Here is a 19667-nt window from a genome sequence, read left to right on the forward strand (position 1 = left end):
TTTACACCTTATCTTCTACAATTCTAACATCACATTTATTTGTTCTCATCTTTAATATTAGGTTGATGCAGGATGTTCAGTTTGATGCTTTGGTTCGATTGACTCTGTAATTGTCACAGGCAGAAGTTGAGTGAATGTATACTCACAGCACTAGCTCCCCACACAAGATGCTGACAGTGCATCAGTTTATCTCCTCCCTGTTATAAATATGAAAGGACATGCAATTTTAAAAGTCTAGTACAGAATATATTTTCTGACTCTCCAGTACATGTTTTAATTAGCCTTCTTGCAGCCAGAAACTTTTTGCTGACTCTGTAGCTACAAATCAATCTGCTGGAAACCATTTACAGTTCCCTGGAATATAAAGCCCCTGGTCAGTTCTGTTCAGTAATAATTTTAGAACCCCATATCTAACAGCAGCATCTTCACAGATAACTGAAAAGCTGAAAATATCTGTCTTGTTTGAAGGGTTAAATCTCAAAATGCTGTACTGGTCTTTATTTTGTAAAATTGAATAACTCAATAATACATATTTTTTACAAGACACAACAACTTTTATGTTGTCAATCTCTGTTTTGGTTCAGAAGGAAAACCATCCTTCTTCCCAGTGAATTGCTCCTTCTACTCCCGGGAAATCCCAAGGTGTTTCAAGGCCAAAAAGGATATGTAACTCCTCCAACAAGTTCTGGGTCTTCGCCAGGGTCTCTTCCCAGTGAGACAGGGTTGGAAAACTTCCAAATGTAGACTTCCAGGAGACATCCTAATCAGTTGCCCGAACCATACCTGAGCTGACTCCTTTCAATATGAAGGAGCAGTGGCTCTACTCCAAGCTTGATGAGAAAGCTCCTCATCCTATCTCTAAAGCTGAGCCCAGCCACCCCACGAAAGACTGTATTGGACTGTATCCACAATCTAATTTTTTGGTCATGATCCACACCTTATGACCATAGGTGAGGACTAGACGGTTGATCCAATACCCCACTCTATTGTACTATCACTAGTGAACAGGACTTTTTGATAGTTTAACTCCTCTGCTTGAGGCAGAGATTTATCCGTGACCTGGAGAGAGCATTCCACCTTTTTCAGGTTGAGATCTATGGCCTTTGACTTAGAGGAACAGACTCTCATCCCATCAGCTTTACATTTGTCTATGAACCGCCCTAGTGCATGTTGAAGGGCATAGCCTGAAGATGCCAACAGAACCACATAATCTGCAAAAAGCAGAGCTAAGATCCTGAGATTCACAAACCAGACACCCTTCTTGTCACAACTGTGCCTAGAGAGCCTGTCTATGAACACCACAAGCAGGATCAGAAAAAAGGGACAGCCCTGGCGTAGTGCAGCCTACAATGAGAACAAGCTTAACTTAGTGATGCAGACACAGCTCTTGCTTTGGTTATGCAGAAGATGGATAGTTCTTACAAGTGACCCTGACACTTCCGCAGCCCCTTCATATAAAGCCTCAGGGAACACTGTCATAAGTCTTCTCCAGATTCACAACAAACACATAGACTGGAGAATCAAACTCCCATGACCACCTTAGCAACTCTGATCCACTGTTCCATGGCCACAAAGGATAATTTAATTATCTTTAATCAACTGTCAGCTTTTCAAAGTAATGAACTTGTTTTCCTCCCAGTCTCTGTCTCCTCAAAGGTGGACATGGTGACCAAATTAAGGAGATCTTCAAAGTTCTCCTTTTACCATTCAACAATATCCCCAGTCTGGGTCAACAGTTCCCCATCCAAAGCAAGCACAACCTAAGACATTTACTTTTTGAGTCGTCAAATAGTTTGCCAGAGCCTCCTCAAGGCCAACTAAAAGTCCTTCTCCGTGACCTCCTTTGAATTCCTCCTTCTTCTGGGTTTTTGCATCTGCAACCACAGATTAGATTAGAACAGCTGTAATTAAAAGCATTCTGTGGTTTGTTAGAGAAAACAGTCATTATAGGCTACTTAGCTTTAAAATAAATACAGCACACTGTGATCACGAGCTTGGTAAAATGACTAATGTTAAAGCATATTGACCACAGCAGTGCAGGAAACAGAATAAAGCAACTAGAACAGCAAAACCTTACCATTTAATGGTGGCATTAACTTATAACTAGTCCATCCTCTGACCCTTTTGTTCAATAATAATTTTCTCTGGACTGTGGAATGGAAGGCTAACTCTGAAACCTTTTTGGTCAGATAACAAACTCTTAACTTCTTAACTAATCATGTCTGGTCTGTCTGATCCAAGCTACAGACTGATCATTTATTTTCTAATTTTAGTCTCACACATGGATTTTTAAACAAAAGCTTTGATTGCAGCTGTTCCTGCATACATAGGATCATGTGAGATGTAACATTAGTAGTGCTCGTATCACTGAGCTAAAACCAACAGAATGTGTCCATGGGTCGAATTAATTTACACCCTAATGAGCCTCTGTTGGTGCTGCAGTTCTGATCACTGCTGAAAGAGTGATGTGACATAAACATGACATTTTTCTGTTGCAGAGCTGACATGTAGAAACATGAAATTTAGTTGTAAACAAAGGTGAGAAATATTTGCTGTTATCTAATGCAGTTTTTACTAAAACCCTGATGAGTTTGGGTTACATTAACCCTCAGTCATTTTATTGCTGTAGAAAGTATGTTAGAAGCATTAAAAATTTGAATCAAAACCGTTGCAAATTGCACATTTTGACAGCTATTATGGCTTCAATCTGTGCAGACGTTATTCGGTTTTCGGGGTTAGGTATACTGCACTGTGCAATAAGCCACACTGTCTTGGAATTTTTTCCAAGTAATATTGAGATTGTCAAGGTCTTTTTTATAGTCATGTTCAGTACAATCTTCTTAACTGACTCTTGTAAAATTTCCAGACTTTGTTTAATGGTCAGGTCTGTGTAAGAAAACACACAATCCCTGTATGCAGAATTTTTCTTGGTTTCAGTGCAGGAGGAGGAAACCCCATAAAGAAGGTACATTGCAGTGAGGACAAAAAATATTTTTGTGTTTGCTGATTTTGTTCTAACAGCAAATAATACATGGCAGTTTTTTACAAAGGTAGTGTGCCAGGTGACTTGGGTCCTTGGGTCTTCCAAGCTCGTCTCATGACCCTCACACTTTGCACATCCATCTTCAGCTGTTGTTTTCCAGTCAGTTTACTGACAGGTTCCTGGTGATGAAGATGCCCAGGAATACAGTAAAGTCCACTTCCTTTACAGCACTGGAGCGTGGAGGCAGATTTTTGTGGAAGTTGATCATCTCAGCTGCTTTGCTGGTGTTTAACTGCAGGTTATTTGCTCTAAAACACAGTTCCTGTAAGCTGTCTCATGTTGGCAATGAGGCCCAGGATAGTGATGTCATCAGTGTATTTTACAGCCTTTATAGAGGGGTCGCTGGAGCAAAGATCATTGGTGTATAGAACGAGCAGATGCAGAAAGAGTACATACGCCTGCAGTTAACTTAGCAGTTCCGAACCAACATTTGTGAGTCAGACAGCGGCAATCAGTGGGTCCGAAACCCGACTGGTTTCAGACACCGGGACAGCGGCAATATAGACCAGGGGTGTCAAACTCCATTCCTCGGGGGCCGCTCTACTGCATGTTTTAGATGTGTTCTTGCTTTAAAACACCTGGTTTAAATGGATAACTTGTTGCCATGCTCCAGGAGAACTTGATGATTTGGTGAGGAGGCAATTAAACCGTTTGAATCAGGTGTGTTGGAGCAGAAAAACCTAAAACTCCCAGGACAGCGGCCATCGAGGCCTGGAGTTTGACACCACTGATATGGACACATGTTCTACATTGTAGCCAACAACAGAACATTTTCTTTTTCCAACAGACATTGTTCAGCGGTAAAACCAGCAGAACAAACGTGGTGGTCTTCCTGTAATGAAGTGGGTGGAGCTCCACTTGGGTTGCTAGGCGAGGTGCTGGGCTCAGCTTGGGGTTGCTAGGTAACAGGGATTGTGACGCAACAATCTGTTCTGAAACAGATCATTTTGCAGACACCAGAAAACATTTACTTATTGTCAAAAAATGGCTGGGTGTTTTTTTGTTTTGTTTTGTTTTTTGCACTTGGACTGTTTCTAGAAACAGTAGATATCCAAATGGATGTACAAAACACGCAGAAAGTGAATTTTGCATAATAGGTCCTCTTTAAGGTAAAATTCAAACTCATCAGAATATCAGAATTGAGACAGTACGTCTACTAAAGCAAACAATATTACAACTCACAGCTGGGGTTATATAGACTTTTTATTGAATCAGTATTATTTCCAAATATGATACAAAATTAGACCATCCTGTTATTTCTGTAGTCTGACTGTGTATAGGCTAACCAAGTAATGTTATGTGAAAGAACTTAGCAAGTAGGGAAACCTTATCATCTTGCATGCTTGCAGGTCTTGATTCTGGAGGATTAGAGGGAACACTTTTTAATGTCCTGAAGACACCCAGAAAGCACATCTACAGCCAGACATATAGTTTAGGACAGCAACAGAAATCCAGGCTTTTCAGAGCATTTGTGGTGCAGCATACAGATGAGCTCAAGTTCAAGGACTCCTCTACTGTAAAAAGACCTTAATGAATTCTTGGCACTGCAAATCACTGCTTGCTTTTCTCAATGTGTTATTAGGCTGAAACACAAAGACTTTGTCTTTGCACTCGACCGAAGAACCAAATCAATTTTCAAGTTCAGCACTATGCACACTCTCCAACAGACACACGCTTTGCAGACGTTCACGGTCACACTTTTGTTATACGGATCTTGCTCCCATTCAAATATACCCTTTTTTGTGCCATGTAGCAGAGCTGATCTGTTTGATTCATGTGATTGAGTGGTATAAGCTGTCTCACCCACTCCATCTTCACCTTCTGCCCTCTCAGAGTAATGTAATGTTCTTCCCCTCACTTTTTCCATTTTTCTTGTCTTCCGCTCAGCTTTCCCTCTCATGTGCCTTTATGATTCCTCACTCACTTTTACTTGTTTCTTACTGGCATGGGGTAAAGGATCACATCGACGACTGCTTGTTCTGCAGGTTGTTTCAATTTGTTTTGAAGGAAGAGTACAGTTCCCGATTCCTTTTTGTTGTTGTTGTTTTTGAATATTTTTGAATGCATGAGCAGAATCCCAATGCATTTACTGAGCAAAGAGCATTGAAATTCAGATAGACTCACTCCAGCACTGTTGCTGGTCATCACACATACAGTGCTCCCTGCTCATTGCCCTCTCTCCGTTGCTACCCATCAGTAATGCCACCTCTAGCAGCACACATACATCACTGGTGTGTAGCACACTCTGTCATGTGTGAAATGGGCTGAAGTTGATCCTTGCCCCGGGTGAGGAGAAACCAAAGAGTTTCAGTAGATGAGATGAGAGCACAGCGCTGAAGTGGGGGGCATAAAAAAATGTAGAAGGTAGACAAGGTTAGAAAAAGTAAAACGGAAAGACAAGGTGAGCAAAAGGCTACAATAAATGTAGAATGGCATATACAAGGTTTTTAAAACTAATAAATGTTAAGAAGGATGACAGTTCGCCAGTGGCAGGTGATTTTTTTTAAAAAAAAGCATAACAGTATGTATATTTTATGATTAGTTGGTCATTGAAACTGATAGAAAAAGAAAGATAAAACAGAAATGGAAACTTGATCCAATTTGTAGTCAACATCTCGATAAACATTTGTTTCTAGGGCTGAAGGGGCAGATGAAATAAATTTGGAAGACGACGAGCGGAATAGCAAAGTGAAAATAGGGGCAAACGTTTGGTAGAAAAGATGAAAGGAGATCTGCAGAAGAAAGGGAGGAGAGCTGCAGCACGGCTGGTAAGGAGACAAGAAAGAAAAAAAAGAACATGAATATTGAAAGAGCAAAAGGACGGGATGTGTGGAAAAGAATAGCGAGGGGAGAGTTTTAGGAATGCGTAAGGGTTCGATGAGGAGTGCTGGAGAGGACAGAGGGAACAGCATAGTCAGGGAGAGAAAGTGTGGCACTGCGCCACTCTGCTGCAGCAGCCCTGACTGACAACCGTAGGTCTGTCTGACTGTCTGTCTGTCTCTCTGTCTGTCTGCGCTGGCTGACTGACTGACTGACTAACTGGCTGGATGCAGCAGTGTCCCCACAGCTATGCCCTTCTCTCCACCTCCCTCACTGTCTGTCTCCCTCCCCTTGTCAGTCTCTCAGCAATGCAGAACCAAGTTTATTCTACATTAGTGAGAATACCCTTGTTTTTACTTTTATTTTCTAGATGTTGCTGTTGACCAAATGGTAGCAAACCAAACCCCTCTCTTGAATGCTTCAATGGTGCAACACATAAAGGGGTCAAAGACTGGACCAATTATTCAGGATGAAGATGTCTCAAATACTTTATCTAGAAGAGAATAAATAAATATAAAATATTTCTCTTTCTTTCCTTCCTCTTTTTTTCATTGATTATGAATTATGAGCAATAATATTTGTGCCTTTGTCTTGGTGTCTTTGTGTGTTAGTCTGTAGCTTTAGCAAAATATTTAATGAAACTTTTAGAAAGTTGTCACTGAGTGGGCATCTGCAACCAACTAACTTTTGGAGTGAACTTAATTCAAGATGGCTACCACAGCAAAGTAATCTTAAAGAAAAAAAAAAAATACTATACCAATTTATTTCTAAAGTACTTATAATACAACATAGCAGCTGACTGAAGAAAACAAACAACAACAATAAAACAACTATAAAACAGTATAAATCAATACGACGAAGGAGTGCAACATTAAGACACAAATTTTAGCTCACACTGGGTTAAAAACCAAAGACAGAAAAAATGTGTTTTAAACGACTTTTAAAAACAGAGAGAGATGGGGCCTGCCTATATATCAGCAACTTAGCTAGATTTTCAGATATTGAGCTAAAACTTGGTGTCCTAACAGCTGAGCATCAAACCCAACATATTTTGACCCTAACATATTGTGCAACATCTTTGCCTAAAACTTTTGGAATAACCATTAGAGTCAACCCATATATCTCATAAATCCCTGTATAGATTTTGCTCAATCTCACTGAAAGTAATTATTGGATGTACATCTGCAACTGATTTACTTTTGGAGTCAACCAGTTTCAAATGGCTACCGAAGCTAATTGAACTTACCGTACATAAAAATCAGTACATTTTACAAATTTTGAGCTGAAACTGGGTGTGGTAGTTGATGACAATAATTCCCAACACATGCTCAGAGCAATAACAGATCATGCAAGACATTGCAACATCGCACGAGACTACACATGATGTTTCTTTCAAGATTTGACTAAAAGAACTACAACTTTGTCATTTCTCTTTAGAAGATGACCTTAGTTTTAAACTGTGACATCAAAGGTGGTTGGACAATATGCATTCATCCAAGTAATGCTAGGCTTTTAATTTTTTACTCTTTTTAACCTTTCAATTGTGCCCTCATTTTCTCTTCTGGCACTTTGCAAACTTTGTTTGTTTCACACCCTTTGACAAAGTTATCTTTATCAGCTTCAACTTTCAAATTGCCCCGACATGATAACGACACATTTCATCGCTGCTGAAAGCAAAAACAGCTCTCAGAGCAGCGACACATAGCCCATAAGCGCTCTCCCTACTGACCAAGTGTTATTATCCTTCAGACTGAAGCAAAAGTTAAATGAACTTGAGATTAGTCTGCAGACTTAAATGTTGATGAAGTGTCTGTAATGTGTCTGCCTGAGTGTCTTTTTTTTCCTGCGGTGGGTCACACATGGTTATCTTCACAGGGAAGGCCCCTGTTAGATACTGCTCAGATAAAATACTCACATTGGAACAGGGGCCCCCGATTCTCAAAGTTGGAGCATTTGTCGGTTTTGCTGCTGCAATGCACCACTATGTCGTCCTGTTCGCTGCCTCTCTCTCTGTTTTTCCTCTGTCTCTCCCTCCCTCAGCTCTGTCTCTCACCCTTATCTCACCTCACATAACACTCGACTAGAGCATTATTTTCCTTGCTTGAGGGGAGTCAGATGAAGAAAAGGCTCCAACGTTAACCATAAGCAGGACCTGTTGTGGTGTTTCATCTAAATGGGAGTGTTATGTATGTATATGTGCAGATGTTGGAAGGATGCAAAGCCTGTTGAGATTAGCCGGGTTAAATTGTGCGTACAAGCTATAAGCTGACTTTCGTCTGGGAGCTAATGCACTTTTCCTCCTCCTCTTTCTCTTTCGGCATTTTCTCCTTGTAGTCTGACATGTTAAATCAATGGGCTTCCATCTCCTACACATCCTTCTCTTTATGTGGGAGTTTGTTAACTACAGCGCACTTACTCACTGACAGTGGCAGCATTTAACTTTGATCAGAGAGAACTGTGCACATCGTAGTTACAGATGGTTACAACAGCGTGTCTATTTGAGGTGAAGCTGTCACTTACATCTACCAAATGTCAAATATTTTAAGGAATATCTGCTGTTTCTTATCTTTCATTGACAGCAGGGTTCATTCTCCCTCTGTGAGGAAATTCAAAGAACACTAAACTTACCATTTGTTGCACAAAAAAGACATAAATCTCCACACTCACCTTGAGAAAGATAAATCAGTTAAATGAGTGGACTTGAAGAATTAATGCATGTGACAGTATTTTTTCTTTTTTTCTTTTTCATTGGCACCTAATAGTGATAAGACAAGTTGTTTCCTAACGGTGCTTTTCCAGTCAGGGTCCCAGCATTTATTTCTGCCATTTTATTTTATTTTGAAAAGATTGTGAAATAAAAACTACAATCATGGGTGGGCTCAACCTTATTGTCAGAATATGTGCATTCCCTCCATGCTGATCCACTGGACTGGTGAGAATGACGGAATATAAAGATCCCCAGCTAGTAGGATTAACAGCAGCATGTCTCTGTACCCAAAGCCTTTGTTTTATTGCAGAGTTTTTCAGCTGCAACACTAGGGGTGAGTAAACTTTAATTCATGTCAAGTCCCAACCATGTTGGCATGGTCATTTTTTTAGGCAAAATCATAAAGCAGCAGCTGAGATTAGCGATTGCTTTCTCTTCTTTCAAACAGTTTGTTGTTTTCTGACACTTGTGCTATATTAATCAGCTCTAATACACTCCGTACCATCAGGGAAGCAGACTTTTGAGTGTGCACTGATAGCAGACTGGATGGTCCCTCTCCTCTTTAGAATGGTGGATATGGTGTTTGTGGTTCCAAAAGCAAACTACAAATTTCAATTTGTCTGACCACAGAACCTGTTTCTACTCTGCAACAGTCCATTTTAAATGAGCTTTGGCTCAGAGAAGACAATGTTTTTTCTGGATGGTGTTCATTTGGCTTCTTCTTTGCATGATAGAGCTTGAACCAGCATTTGTGGATGGCATGGTGAACTGTATTTACAGACAGTGATTTATGGAAGTTCTCCTTAGTCCATGCAGTGATGTCCTGAAGAGAACCAGTCCTGATAGCTGAAGGCCTAAAGCTCACAGGGATCCAATATTGACTTTCAGCCTATGAGCTGAAAATGAGTCTATGAGCTCAGAGATTTCTCCAGATTCTTGAAATGAACTATAGATGATGAGGTATTCAAAGTCTTTGTTTGTTTGGTTTTTTTTTGTTGTTAGTTTTTGAAGAATGTTATTAAAAAGGGTACAGTTTTTTTATGTTTACCATTTATTATGTTTATTACAATCAATTGTGAATAATGTATGGGTTTATGAGATTTGCAAATCATAGCATTCTGTTTTATTTAATTTTCACACAATATCCTAACTTTATCAGATTAGGGTTGTTGAAGGAAATCAGAAAAGACGTGCAGTTTGTTGGAAAATCCAGGCCTGAGTGTACAAATTCAAAATCTACATTGTTGCTTCAAGTAGTTTTTTTTATGATACTGGAATTTTTTTTTACTTTATGTTTAAAATGTATAAATTTCCAGTACTGCTTTTGGTGTTGTGTGCAGATGGTCATAACACTTAAGGAATGAAATTTTCAGTTATTATTAAATGATAAATTTGACAAAAAACAGCAAAGAAGCTTCTGCACTTGGCAGCTTTCTTGCCTCAGAATAAAACATAACTGAGCCAGAATGAGAGTGAGAATATGAGAGGAAGACAGTGCTGTAAGTGAGAGGATGTGGAGGTAGTTGGCTCTGCAGTGAGTGGTTGTTTCACCTTGCTGTCGGAGGGAAGAAAAAGTGATGAAGCACGACTGATATTGGTTTATCAATACTGGGAAACATCAGTATTGAGAGCTCTAAATAATTAGAATCAATAGCTATTGAAAAGACATGTTTTCAGCAATGTTGACACAGTGCCTTCACAAATTAGCACAACAAAACAAGACAAATGTATCATGGTATCATTTATACCACCTTCTGTGAACACTTCTCGAGCCCAGTTTATCAGATATTAATAAAAAAATGTAGGAACTACAGTGTTGCAAGAAAGTTAAAGATATGCAACTGTTTATTGGACAAACCATGGGATGTTTGGTACACAGTATATTGCCTCAGTACACTTCAGGATGAGACAGGTTAAATTAAAGAATGTGTAGCTGATGCTTAAACTACAACACCAAAACATTCTGGCTTCAATAAACGACTGCTCAAAAAGTATGAAATTCAATGTTAGAACCTTTTTCTCATTATGAGACCACCAGAACTCATCTAACAATCAAATAATTAGATATATATGTATAAAGTTCAAATTTGACCTCATAGACCTGTCCTGATTAACCTTTATTTAATCAGGCAAGTCCCTTTGAGATCACAGATTTCTTTTTCAGCGGAGGCCTGGGCCTGAAGGCAGCCTAACATGCATGTTTTTAGTCTGTGGGAGGAAACCGGAGCACTAGGAGTAAACCCACGCACACACGAGGAGAACATGCAGAAAGACCTCTGTCCAGAGTGTTCAGATAGTGATAAATACAGGTGTGAATTGCCTCAATGTGCATTGAAAAGTTTTCACTCAGACCACCTGCAGAGGTGGTCTTGACCTCTTATCTCGTCATACATTTGGTAGTCTGAACACAATTGATAATTTATTTTTCTTGATTCACTTGGCAGTTGATTAAAGATATTTAAGCATCCACCTTTGGGAATATTTAGATTATATGGCGTTTTTGTTTGCTTTGTTTTATTAGTTTTGGTTAAAAAATTGTAATGAACTGTTTATCATAGTTCTTCTCAATAAAAATGTTTGGGATTTTATCAATCCAGGTGGATTACTGGGATACAGTGTGGTGAATTTTTCTTTAGTCTGTTTGTTCTGGTTGTTTTAGAACTGATTGGACCTGCTGTGGTTACTGTAATATGTGTATAATGTGCTGTTAATCACAAAATTGTAAATGGCTTGCACTTGCATAGCGCTTTATCTAGTCCAAAGACCCCAAAGCGCTTTACACTACAGTTAGTCATTCACCCATTCACACACTAATGGCGGTAAGCTACATTGTAGCCACAGCTGCCCTGGGGCGGGCTGACAGAAGTGAGGCTGCCATTACATCAGCAACACTGAACCCTCTGACCACCACCAGTAGGCAAGGCAGGTGAAGTGTTTTGCCCAAGGACACAATGGCTGAAACAGACGGAGAAGGGGTTCGAACCAGCAACCCTCTTACAGGACGAACCCCTACCTCCTGAGCCACTGCAAAACAACAGTCTGAACATCTATGTTGCAATACATTCACCTAATTAATCACAGCACTGATGTTACAGTCAAAGTGAAGCTGTGTAAAACAGCTGATAGCTGTCAGGTCACTGCATTTTACTGTGGTGGATTCTTACAGGTTAAAACCTTCAGTCTTTGCTCTGACACTGAGCTCTGTGAAGTCCCCATTCATTGTGTGTCCCTTTATTTATCTCTTATTACATTTCTTAGGTAATTAGGCTCATAAAGAGACAGCTCTAAATGCAAAACTGTCACTCAGATGGCTCTGAACTGTGTTAATGTCAAAATAATAAAACAGTTCAGATGTCTGATTGAGTAGTAATATTTACAGAAACCTCAGCAGACCTGCTGATGTCCTGTTTGTTGCTCTCTAACAGCACTGTGTGATGTGTCTGTGTGTGTATCTGCATACAGTGCATGCAATTGACATCCAATCGCAAACCGTTAGAGGGGGTACACAATTTACCACCAAACGTGAACAGAGGAGTCAGAGCTGACCACTTGCAGTCAAACCACCCTTAACAGATTTGTAACAATAAATCTGAACATCCTCATTGTTTAACTCAAGTCGCTTTGACGTTGTTATATCTCCAACGTTGGGAACAACTACCACTACTACCCTATTCATTGAATAAATATCCTCTTTTCTGTATCTTTCTTCAGACAGAGCTCCTATAAAATCAAGAAAAAGCTGCAACAAGAGTCCAAATGTCCAAGCAGTGAGTGAGTGTGTTTTTCTTTATTTTTATTCGTGGTGATGCTGGAAAATTGAACAGCACTGAGAATAGTCAGCTTTGGCTGGCAGCATGAAGGGCTAAAATAGAAAATACGAAGGGTGGTTGTTTTGATATGTGTTGTACACCACCAATGTGTTTCACCCTTTAGTTTTAAATGTGCTCCAAATGGGTTTTACTGTAAGCATCTAAACCTCTGCTCTATCCCTCTTCCCATATCTGGAAGGTAAAGGGTCCGATCTGAAAAGACTGTGTCAACCACAACTCTCTAAGATTCAATTTGGCTCTTCCCTATACTGTAAAAAGCCTATGGTGCTGTGTTGTGCAAAGTTAAAGCATTAAAGGTAATATGAGAATGCTTTCAAATCATTCAGTCAACTAAGATAAACAGGTTGACAGTCAAAGTGTGTTGCCATAAATAGATTTTAGACACTAAAGAGAGGCAGCACCAAACAGGACTGTGGACTGTACAGTTGGAGGTAAGCATCAGCACCAACACTTTCTAAATTACATACCTAACATTCTTTAGAGGAATGCATATTGTCCATCTCCTTTCATGCCAAATCCATCATTGAGAAATGTAAAAAAATGTGGGTCGTGTAAATCTATCAAGAGCTGGTTATCCCCACAAATTAAGCAACCATGAAGAAGGAGAGCAGTGACAGAAGCCACAGAGGCACCAGTGAGCACTCTGAAGGAGCTCCAAGCTTCAGCAGATGAGATAAGAGAGACTTTACATACAACACAATTCTTTTGAAGACAGCATCAGATTGTCCTCCAGGATTTCTTGAGATTTTGAGGCATTCATTTTTTTTGCTATCTTTACAAGCCTTCCAGGGCTGGCTGCCAAAAAACCACATGACCATGGAGTCTTCCACATGCTGTTTGGGAAACTAGTTAAGATTTAATTTGAGTTTTCTTCAACAGTATCTTTCTCTTTGCCACTCTCCCATAAAGCTCAGGCTGGTGAAGAACCTCAACAACAGTTGTAGCTCAGTCTCTTCCATCTCACCTGCTGAAGCTTGGAGCTCCTTCAGAGAGCTCACAGGTGTCTTGGTGGTCTCTCTCACTATTTTCCTTCTTCACACTCACTCAGTTTGTGGTAGATTTATACATGTCCCATATTCCTTCCATTTCTTGATGGAATATGGATTTAGATTTATTTTTAAAAAATCTGTTTTGAAATATGCAAGCAATAATTACAGTACTATTTGTTGAGGAAGAATGATAAAAGCTTGATGTTAATTTTTTAACTTTAAGAAAAAATAATTAGTAGAGCTTTCTTTTAAAGCTGCATTAGGGAGTTCTGACAAAATCGTGGACTTAGACTGAAAATTTGAACAAGCACACCTTACAGGTCCCTCCCCATTCCTCTCTGCTACGCTACAGCCCTCCCTCCACAGCTCCTCCCCCACAGCCAATCCTGTCATGAACGTGCAGGCTAGTAAGCCGGGCCACTGATGACGGTGGATAAACAGCTATGGCGCATTCACTGGTAGGGACGAAACATTGATATGCTTTTGCCATTAGCACAGCCGCAGCACACCGGCAATCTTGAACTTGAACAATGATATGTGCTGTGTGGGGGAAATATGTGAGCTGCACAAGCATGATTGACACAGCTAAGACACTCCTCCTGGCTCTGATTGGTTGTTTCTGACTGGGAAATGGCAGTAGGCCCACTGGGAGGAGCCAGTGGAGCTTGGTTGTTTTCACAGATTATCTGTCTGATATTCTACTGTCAGAACATAGTGACAGTTTTAACAAATATGTAAAAAATATTTTTATAAAATTTTCCTACTGAAGCTTTAAACATTCACATGTATTGATTGGATTGATTTCATTTTAGTTTTTGTTTTTTTAAATGTAATTTAATGTATTCTAACAAAATTAACATAGTCTCTTAAGGTTTTATAAATGTCTCTGTAACATGTTTTTGCAAAAGTATGTGAGTAGTATGTCATATTATTGTATGAAAGAGCATATTGTGCCTAACTTAAGAGCTCATACTAGCATACACTAATTTTATTGGGAAACACTTGTCTAAAATCTTTTTACATTTTGCTAATTTGTAATTTAGCTTGGACACTAAATAGTGCTCCCTGCTTTACACACAAATTTACTTGTGAGTCATCCCTTGAACTGGGCTCAGACTGGGAGAACACTGCTGCCAGATGGTAAGCAAAGCAAAAACACATTGTAATTTGTGACCAATCAACTTCATAAACTACGGACTTCAGCTATTTTGGAGAATTTTAATAATGCTTTTAATTTATTTTTGTAATGTAGCCTGAGACCCATTAGTTACATTGAGTAATATAATATTCCATATTAGGATGGCTGGATTACTATTTTCTGATATGTGTGATGTAACAGTCTCATCGCAGTTATAGTATGAACAGTTGAATGTATGACATTTTGAAACTAAGAGAACTAAACAAAGTGCTTTTTTAATGCCTATAAAAACTGAATAAATAATTGTGAGTTATACTCTAAAAACAAAACAATCAAAAAACAGCTTGTGGTCAAACATCCCTTAGCAAGTTGCATATTCCCTACAGGCTTTTTGTATCCATCAACAAGCTTCAGCCATAATTTTAGTTAGATATTTGACCACTTTTTGGCAGATTTGGCAGAGTCCATTTTAATTAGTTGGTTTCCTGGTAACTACCTTGCTTTTAAGAATAGTTCACAAATTTTCAGTAGGGTTGATGTTGGTGCATTAGGAAGGTCAAGCTTAATGTTAGCCTGCTTTATCCAATCAGAAGCCAGTTTTGATGTATTTGAGATCATTGTCCTGCTGGAACACCTAGATGTGTCCAAATTTCAACCATCTAGCTGCTGATTTGAGGTGAAGTTGAAAAATTTGAAAGTAGTCCTCCTTCTGGATTATTCCATCCACTTTGTGTAGTGTACCATCACAGATGCTACAAGGACCATGCTTGAAAAATGGTCATTTGATTTGAGAAAATCCAGAATCAATTAAAATGTGTGCACCAAATTTTTTTTTTTTTTGTTGTTTTTTTTAAATGATTGCAGTTTAATGCTGTGTATTGATACAACTTCAATTATTATCAAAAGCTGAAATTAATATGACATTTCCATGATGAATGGACATATATTTCTCACTGCAACTGTAGGTACCCTGCTCTTAATGCACTCAGTAAACCAATTCAGGACTGGTGTTCTTTTTATCCTGATGCTACAATCAGCAATGCTTTTTTTATTGAAGCCATCGACCTTCTAATATGAAAGTATGACCGTAAGCATAAATGTAATGTATATGCTTTATTCAAGTGTGTTGAAATCACGTGTTGTGCTTGTTTTACAAAAAACATTCCCTGTAAACTGATTTTGATGCTTCAAAGTACTGAAGTCAGCACTTAGAAAAATGACTTTTTTTTTTTTTTTTACATTTATACTCAGGTTTACACAGGTCACACAAACCTATGAGACAAACAACAAGACAAGCTTATTTTTGGCCTTGACTGGAAACTTTTAATGACTGTTAATTATTCTGTTGATGTTGTTACTATATATTTTCTGATGTTTAAAGTTAGGAGTGTTCTATAAGTTCAGTGTGACTTATGTTTTTTTTATTTAGTTATTTTTCCATTTGCACTGAGATAAGTATATCTTGCTAAGTTAAGTCCAGTGCAGTTTGTGGTGCTGATTACAGGCCTTAAGTGACATTTGCCAGCAGATATTCATTTGAGAATTGTTAGTTTGCTAAAATGATCCACTGACAATTTTTTGCTTGAAGGAATACCATAACATTTTGTATTTTGGCCCGATCCTGTTATTTTTTAACCCCCCCACGCCTCCAATTGTCACACAAAAGTGCAATCTCATGTTTCATTTTAGGTCACTTCCTCAGTACCTGCAGTTGGCTTCTCTTCTTGTTTTGCAAGAACACCTGGTAGCAGAGACACAGAGCAATGTAAGAAGCAGCAGCATTCCTCAAATATACCAGCAATACCAGGCCAAAACTACACTGTTGGTATTTCTTTTGACATTTAGTTTTTGATAATTTGGTGACAAGTCAAACCATGTAAAGTACATCAAAGTAACATAAGAAGCAAAACCCTAAGAATATTTTACAGTAGTTTTGACATACCATGGTGTAAAATGTTTTGGATTAAGAATATTTTAAATTATTGGATGATTAAATTGAAGAGCGAATCATTGTAGGCTCGTGATCAGTAAAGCAAACAAAGCAACTGCATCCCAACAGCACTCAAACCATCACAAAGTTATTGTTTTGCTCCCCATTTTTTTGACTTTAAAACTAAAGAAATCACACTCTATAACATGATAAATTAATATAGTTTTAATCAATTTTACTTTTACTTTCAAACTTTATTATTTAAAATATTTGTTAAACCATAACCCATTTAAACATCAGTTATACAAAACCATCAAAACTTGGAACGTCGTACTGCTGTAATTTACACTGCACCACTGTAAAATACACTTAGCAGGTAAAAGGGGAAAAAACATTACAAACTTATTCATGTAAAATCATCGTTTTTAAAACTGATTATCTTGTTTGGACTCAAACAATAAAAGGTAACAGCAATAAAACTGACCAGCCTTCACAAGTAGATATGGTTTTATACGACAAAAAGCAGTTAAGATTAGTTTTAATGGTTCTAGTCACTTTACTAACAGACAACCAAAACAACAGTCATTGTCAGACTGATTGACAGACTAGGAGCACTCAGTTGACCCTCCACATAAATTTGTAAGTTAAAACTTTACAAAACTTATAAATTGGGCCTATTTTTTTCTCTGTTGTTCTGTTTTTTTTTTCCTTGTGAAAGCTAACTCACTACTGGTCAGCAGTTAATCAAGGGTAACATGACTATTTTAGTCTCTGGCAACTATGTTACATCAGGTTCAGCATCTTTGCTTTCCAACTCAAAACACCTAAGAGCAGCTCATTTAACAGATCATGTACACCAAAGATAAGATAGAAGGATTTGTTAGGAATAAACCATGTTTATGTCTCAAACTAGGACTTGTCATTTAAAACTGAATATATTTTCAGATGTTGGATGCTAAAGGTAAATATGTCTTCGGGACCTAAACTAATTCAGTTATGATGAATATATTTGTATTTGATGAAACCCCTGGACGTTCAACTTCAGTGAAGTACATTTTACAGCATTACAGGATGTGATCCAACTGAAATCACACAGGAACTTCAGATTTTTTGTATGTACATATTATTATACTATCAATTCAAAATGTTTAGTGCTGACCCCTTCTTTCTTGCTGACAACTCGCATCCCTGCAAGTTTTCAGAGCCGACAGAGCAGTTCATCATGTGTATTTCACAGTGTTGTACACACTCAGACGGGGCATTGATGAGAAACTTGACCTTCACTACATTACAGGAGGTGTTTCTGTCTGTGTGCACTCAGGCCTGACCCTGTGTGTGTGTGTGTGTTTTGGTTTATTGAGGGAAGACACAGGCTGTTTCAGTCATTCCTGTCAGATATAGAATGAGGCTGGTCTTTAATAAGTTTCTGCAGAGACAGCATGAGGTGTTTGTGTGTGTATGACATGAGAGTGCCTGAGTCCCTCTGTTGCTTTAGCCTCCCTTTACTTTGTCCATCTCAGGTCCCTGTGGCTGCTTTCCTGTTCAGCTTCCTGGTTTGTTGATAAGTCTGTGTTTCTGTGTCTGTCTGCCTGCCTGTACATTCATACAACGATCAGGCCACGTACACTGGCTTGTTTTAGTCATTGAGAATTTACATGGAAGCAAAACAAGGAACAAACCCTCCAAAACAAAACAACAATTAAGGTTTGCCATACAGAACAGAATTTACACGAATCAGGAGCTTAACAAAAACCCAAGTCAACCAAAAAATGGCCTAAAGAACCACAATAAAACCAAATTTAAAACCATAGTGCGACATGTAGGAAAAGTGATGTTTAGTTAACCAGCTAAAGAGTTGTACAAAATCCTACTTCACATGAATTCAAAGTTCAGTTCACATAAATGAAAATGTATCACTGCCTGCCTGTTAATGATGTTGTCTCTTTACTGAATGTCATTCAGGACATTTGACAGGTTTTAAATACCTAAAAAAGGAAAAAGAAAAAAACAAACAAACACTTGAACCAAAGGTTCATAACATTACAGTCACATTACAGAATCAACATGTCACTTCTAAAGGTTAGTTTTTCAGCTTGCTAGTCTGTTGGTTTTACAGGGAAGCAGATGTTATATTTCTGTCATCGTCATGGATCTTAGACTCTCTGCAGTATCCAGTCATCTGTGGTTCTGCTTGTATTTTCATTGTGTGTCCTGTCACTTTCACAGCACCAGCTTTTTATTCTAACAGACTGTCCATTGGTAACTTTTTGGGAGGATTTTAGCTTGCAGGGTGCTTTTCTTTCCCGTTTTAGCCGTTGATGGTTGCTGCACTGTCATTTGTAAAGGTAATTAAAGCAGCAATATGTTTTGATAAATTTGTTAAGAGTTTTTAGTGACAACTTTAAGTCTTTTCATCAGGTAACAAAATAAACTGGTAATTGGTAACAGAATGAATGCTTTTTATAGATTGAATGACATAATTTTGTGTGTTGAAAAGACCCACAATGCAGGCACAGAAACAGGCTTTAGATGTTATATAACAATAACATTTTAATAAAGAAAAAGGCTGATCTGGTGGCAGCAAATCAAACTAAAACAACATAACACGTAGCAAAAATCATAAAGGCACTTGAAGCAGAAAACCAGGCTGCATGCAAGACGTGAATGCTTGAGGCAATAGTAGACAAAGAACAAAGAAGCAGGAGGCTTTTTAACAGGAAGTGGCGATAACTGAAATGACACACAGGTCAGCTAAATGAGTGGATGGACAGGTGTGGATTATTAACTGAGGGCAAGGAAGACTGAGGGCAACAATGGCAGTAGACAAGTAAACAAGTAAATCTGAAGAGACGTCTGATGCGGAGTTGTGCTCTACAGGGGCACAAGCTTTCTGTTTTGAAGGTTTAGTTTATAGGGAGGTGGAAAAGCATGCATTTTATCAATAACATGTTCCCACAAAGATGGGAGTACACAGGTGGGATGTGCATAGGGTGGTCAGGTTGTTACAAACCAATGCTTCCTCCAGGGGAAACATCGATGATTCATTTCTGTATAAAGTAGCTATCCATCCATCCATCCATTCTCTTCCGCTTATCCGGGGTCGGGTCGCGGGGGCAGCAGCCTAAGCAGGGAGACCCAGACTTCCCTCTCCCCAGCCACTTGGGCCAGCTCCTCCGGGGGAATCCCAAGGCGTTCCCAGGCCAGCCGAGA

The 19667-nt window shown here is 38.8% G+C and overlaps 1 protein-coding gene across 2 annotated transcripts in view; it reads left to right on the forward strand.

The window, feature by feature from the left end:
- The window catches only part of LOC108234192 (low-density lipoprotein receptor class A domain-containing protein 4), a 315320-nt gene that overhangs the window by 37063 nt on the left and 258590 nt on the right, over nucleotides 1–19667 (forward strand). The window contains exon 2 of one of the 2 annotated variants that reach the window (XM_025005265.2): nucleotides 12282–12341. The exons of the other annotated variant lie outside the window; for it this stretch is intronic. The gene's annotated coding sequence lies outside the window, so the exon portion shown is untranslated. The remainder of the gene's footprint in view (nucleotides 1–12281; nucleotides 12342–19667) is intronic. 2 annotated transcript variants of the gene reach the window in all.

This window comes from Kryptolebias marmoratus, linkage group LG16, assembly GCF_001649575.2.
Source record: "Kryptolebias marmoratus isolate JLee-2015 linkage group LG16, ASM164957v2, whole genome shotgun sequence".
Classification (NCBI taxonomy): Eukaryota; Metazoa; Chordata; class Actinopteri; order Cyprinodontiformes; family Rivulidae; genus Kryptolebias; species Kryptolebias marmoratus.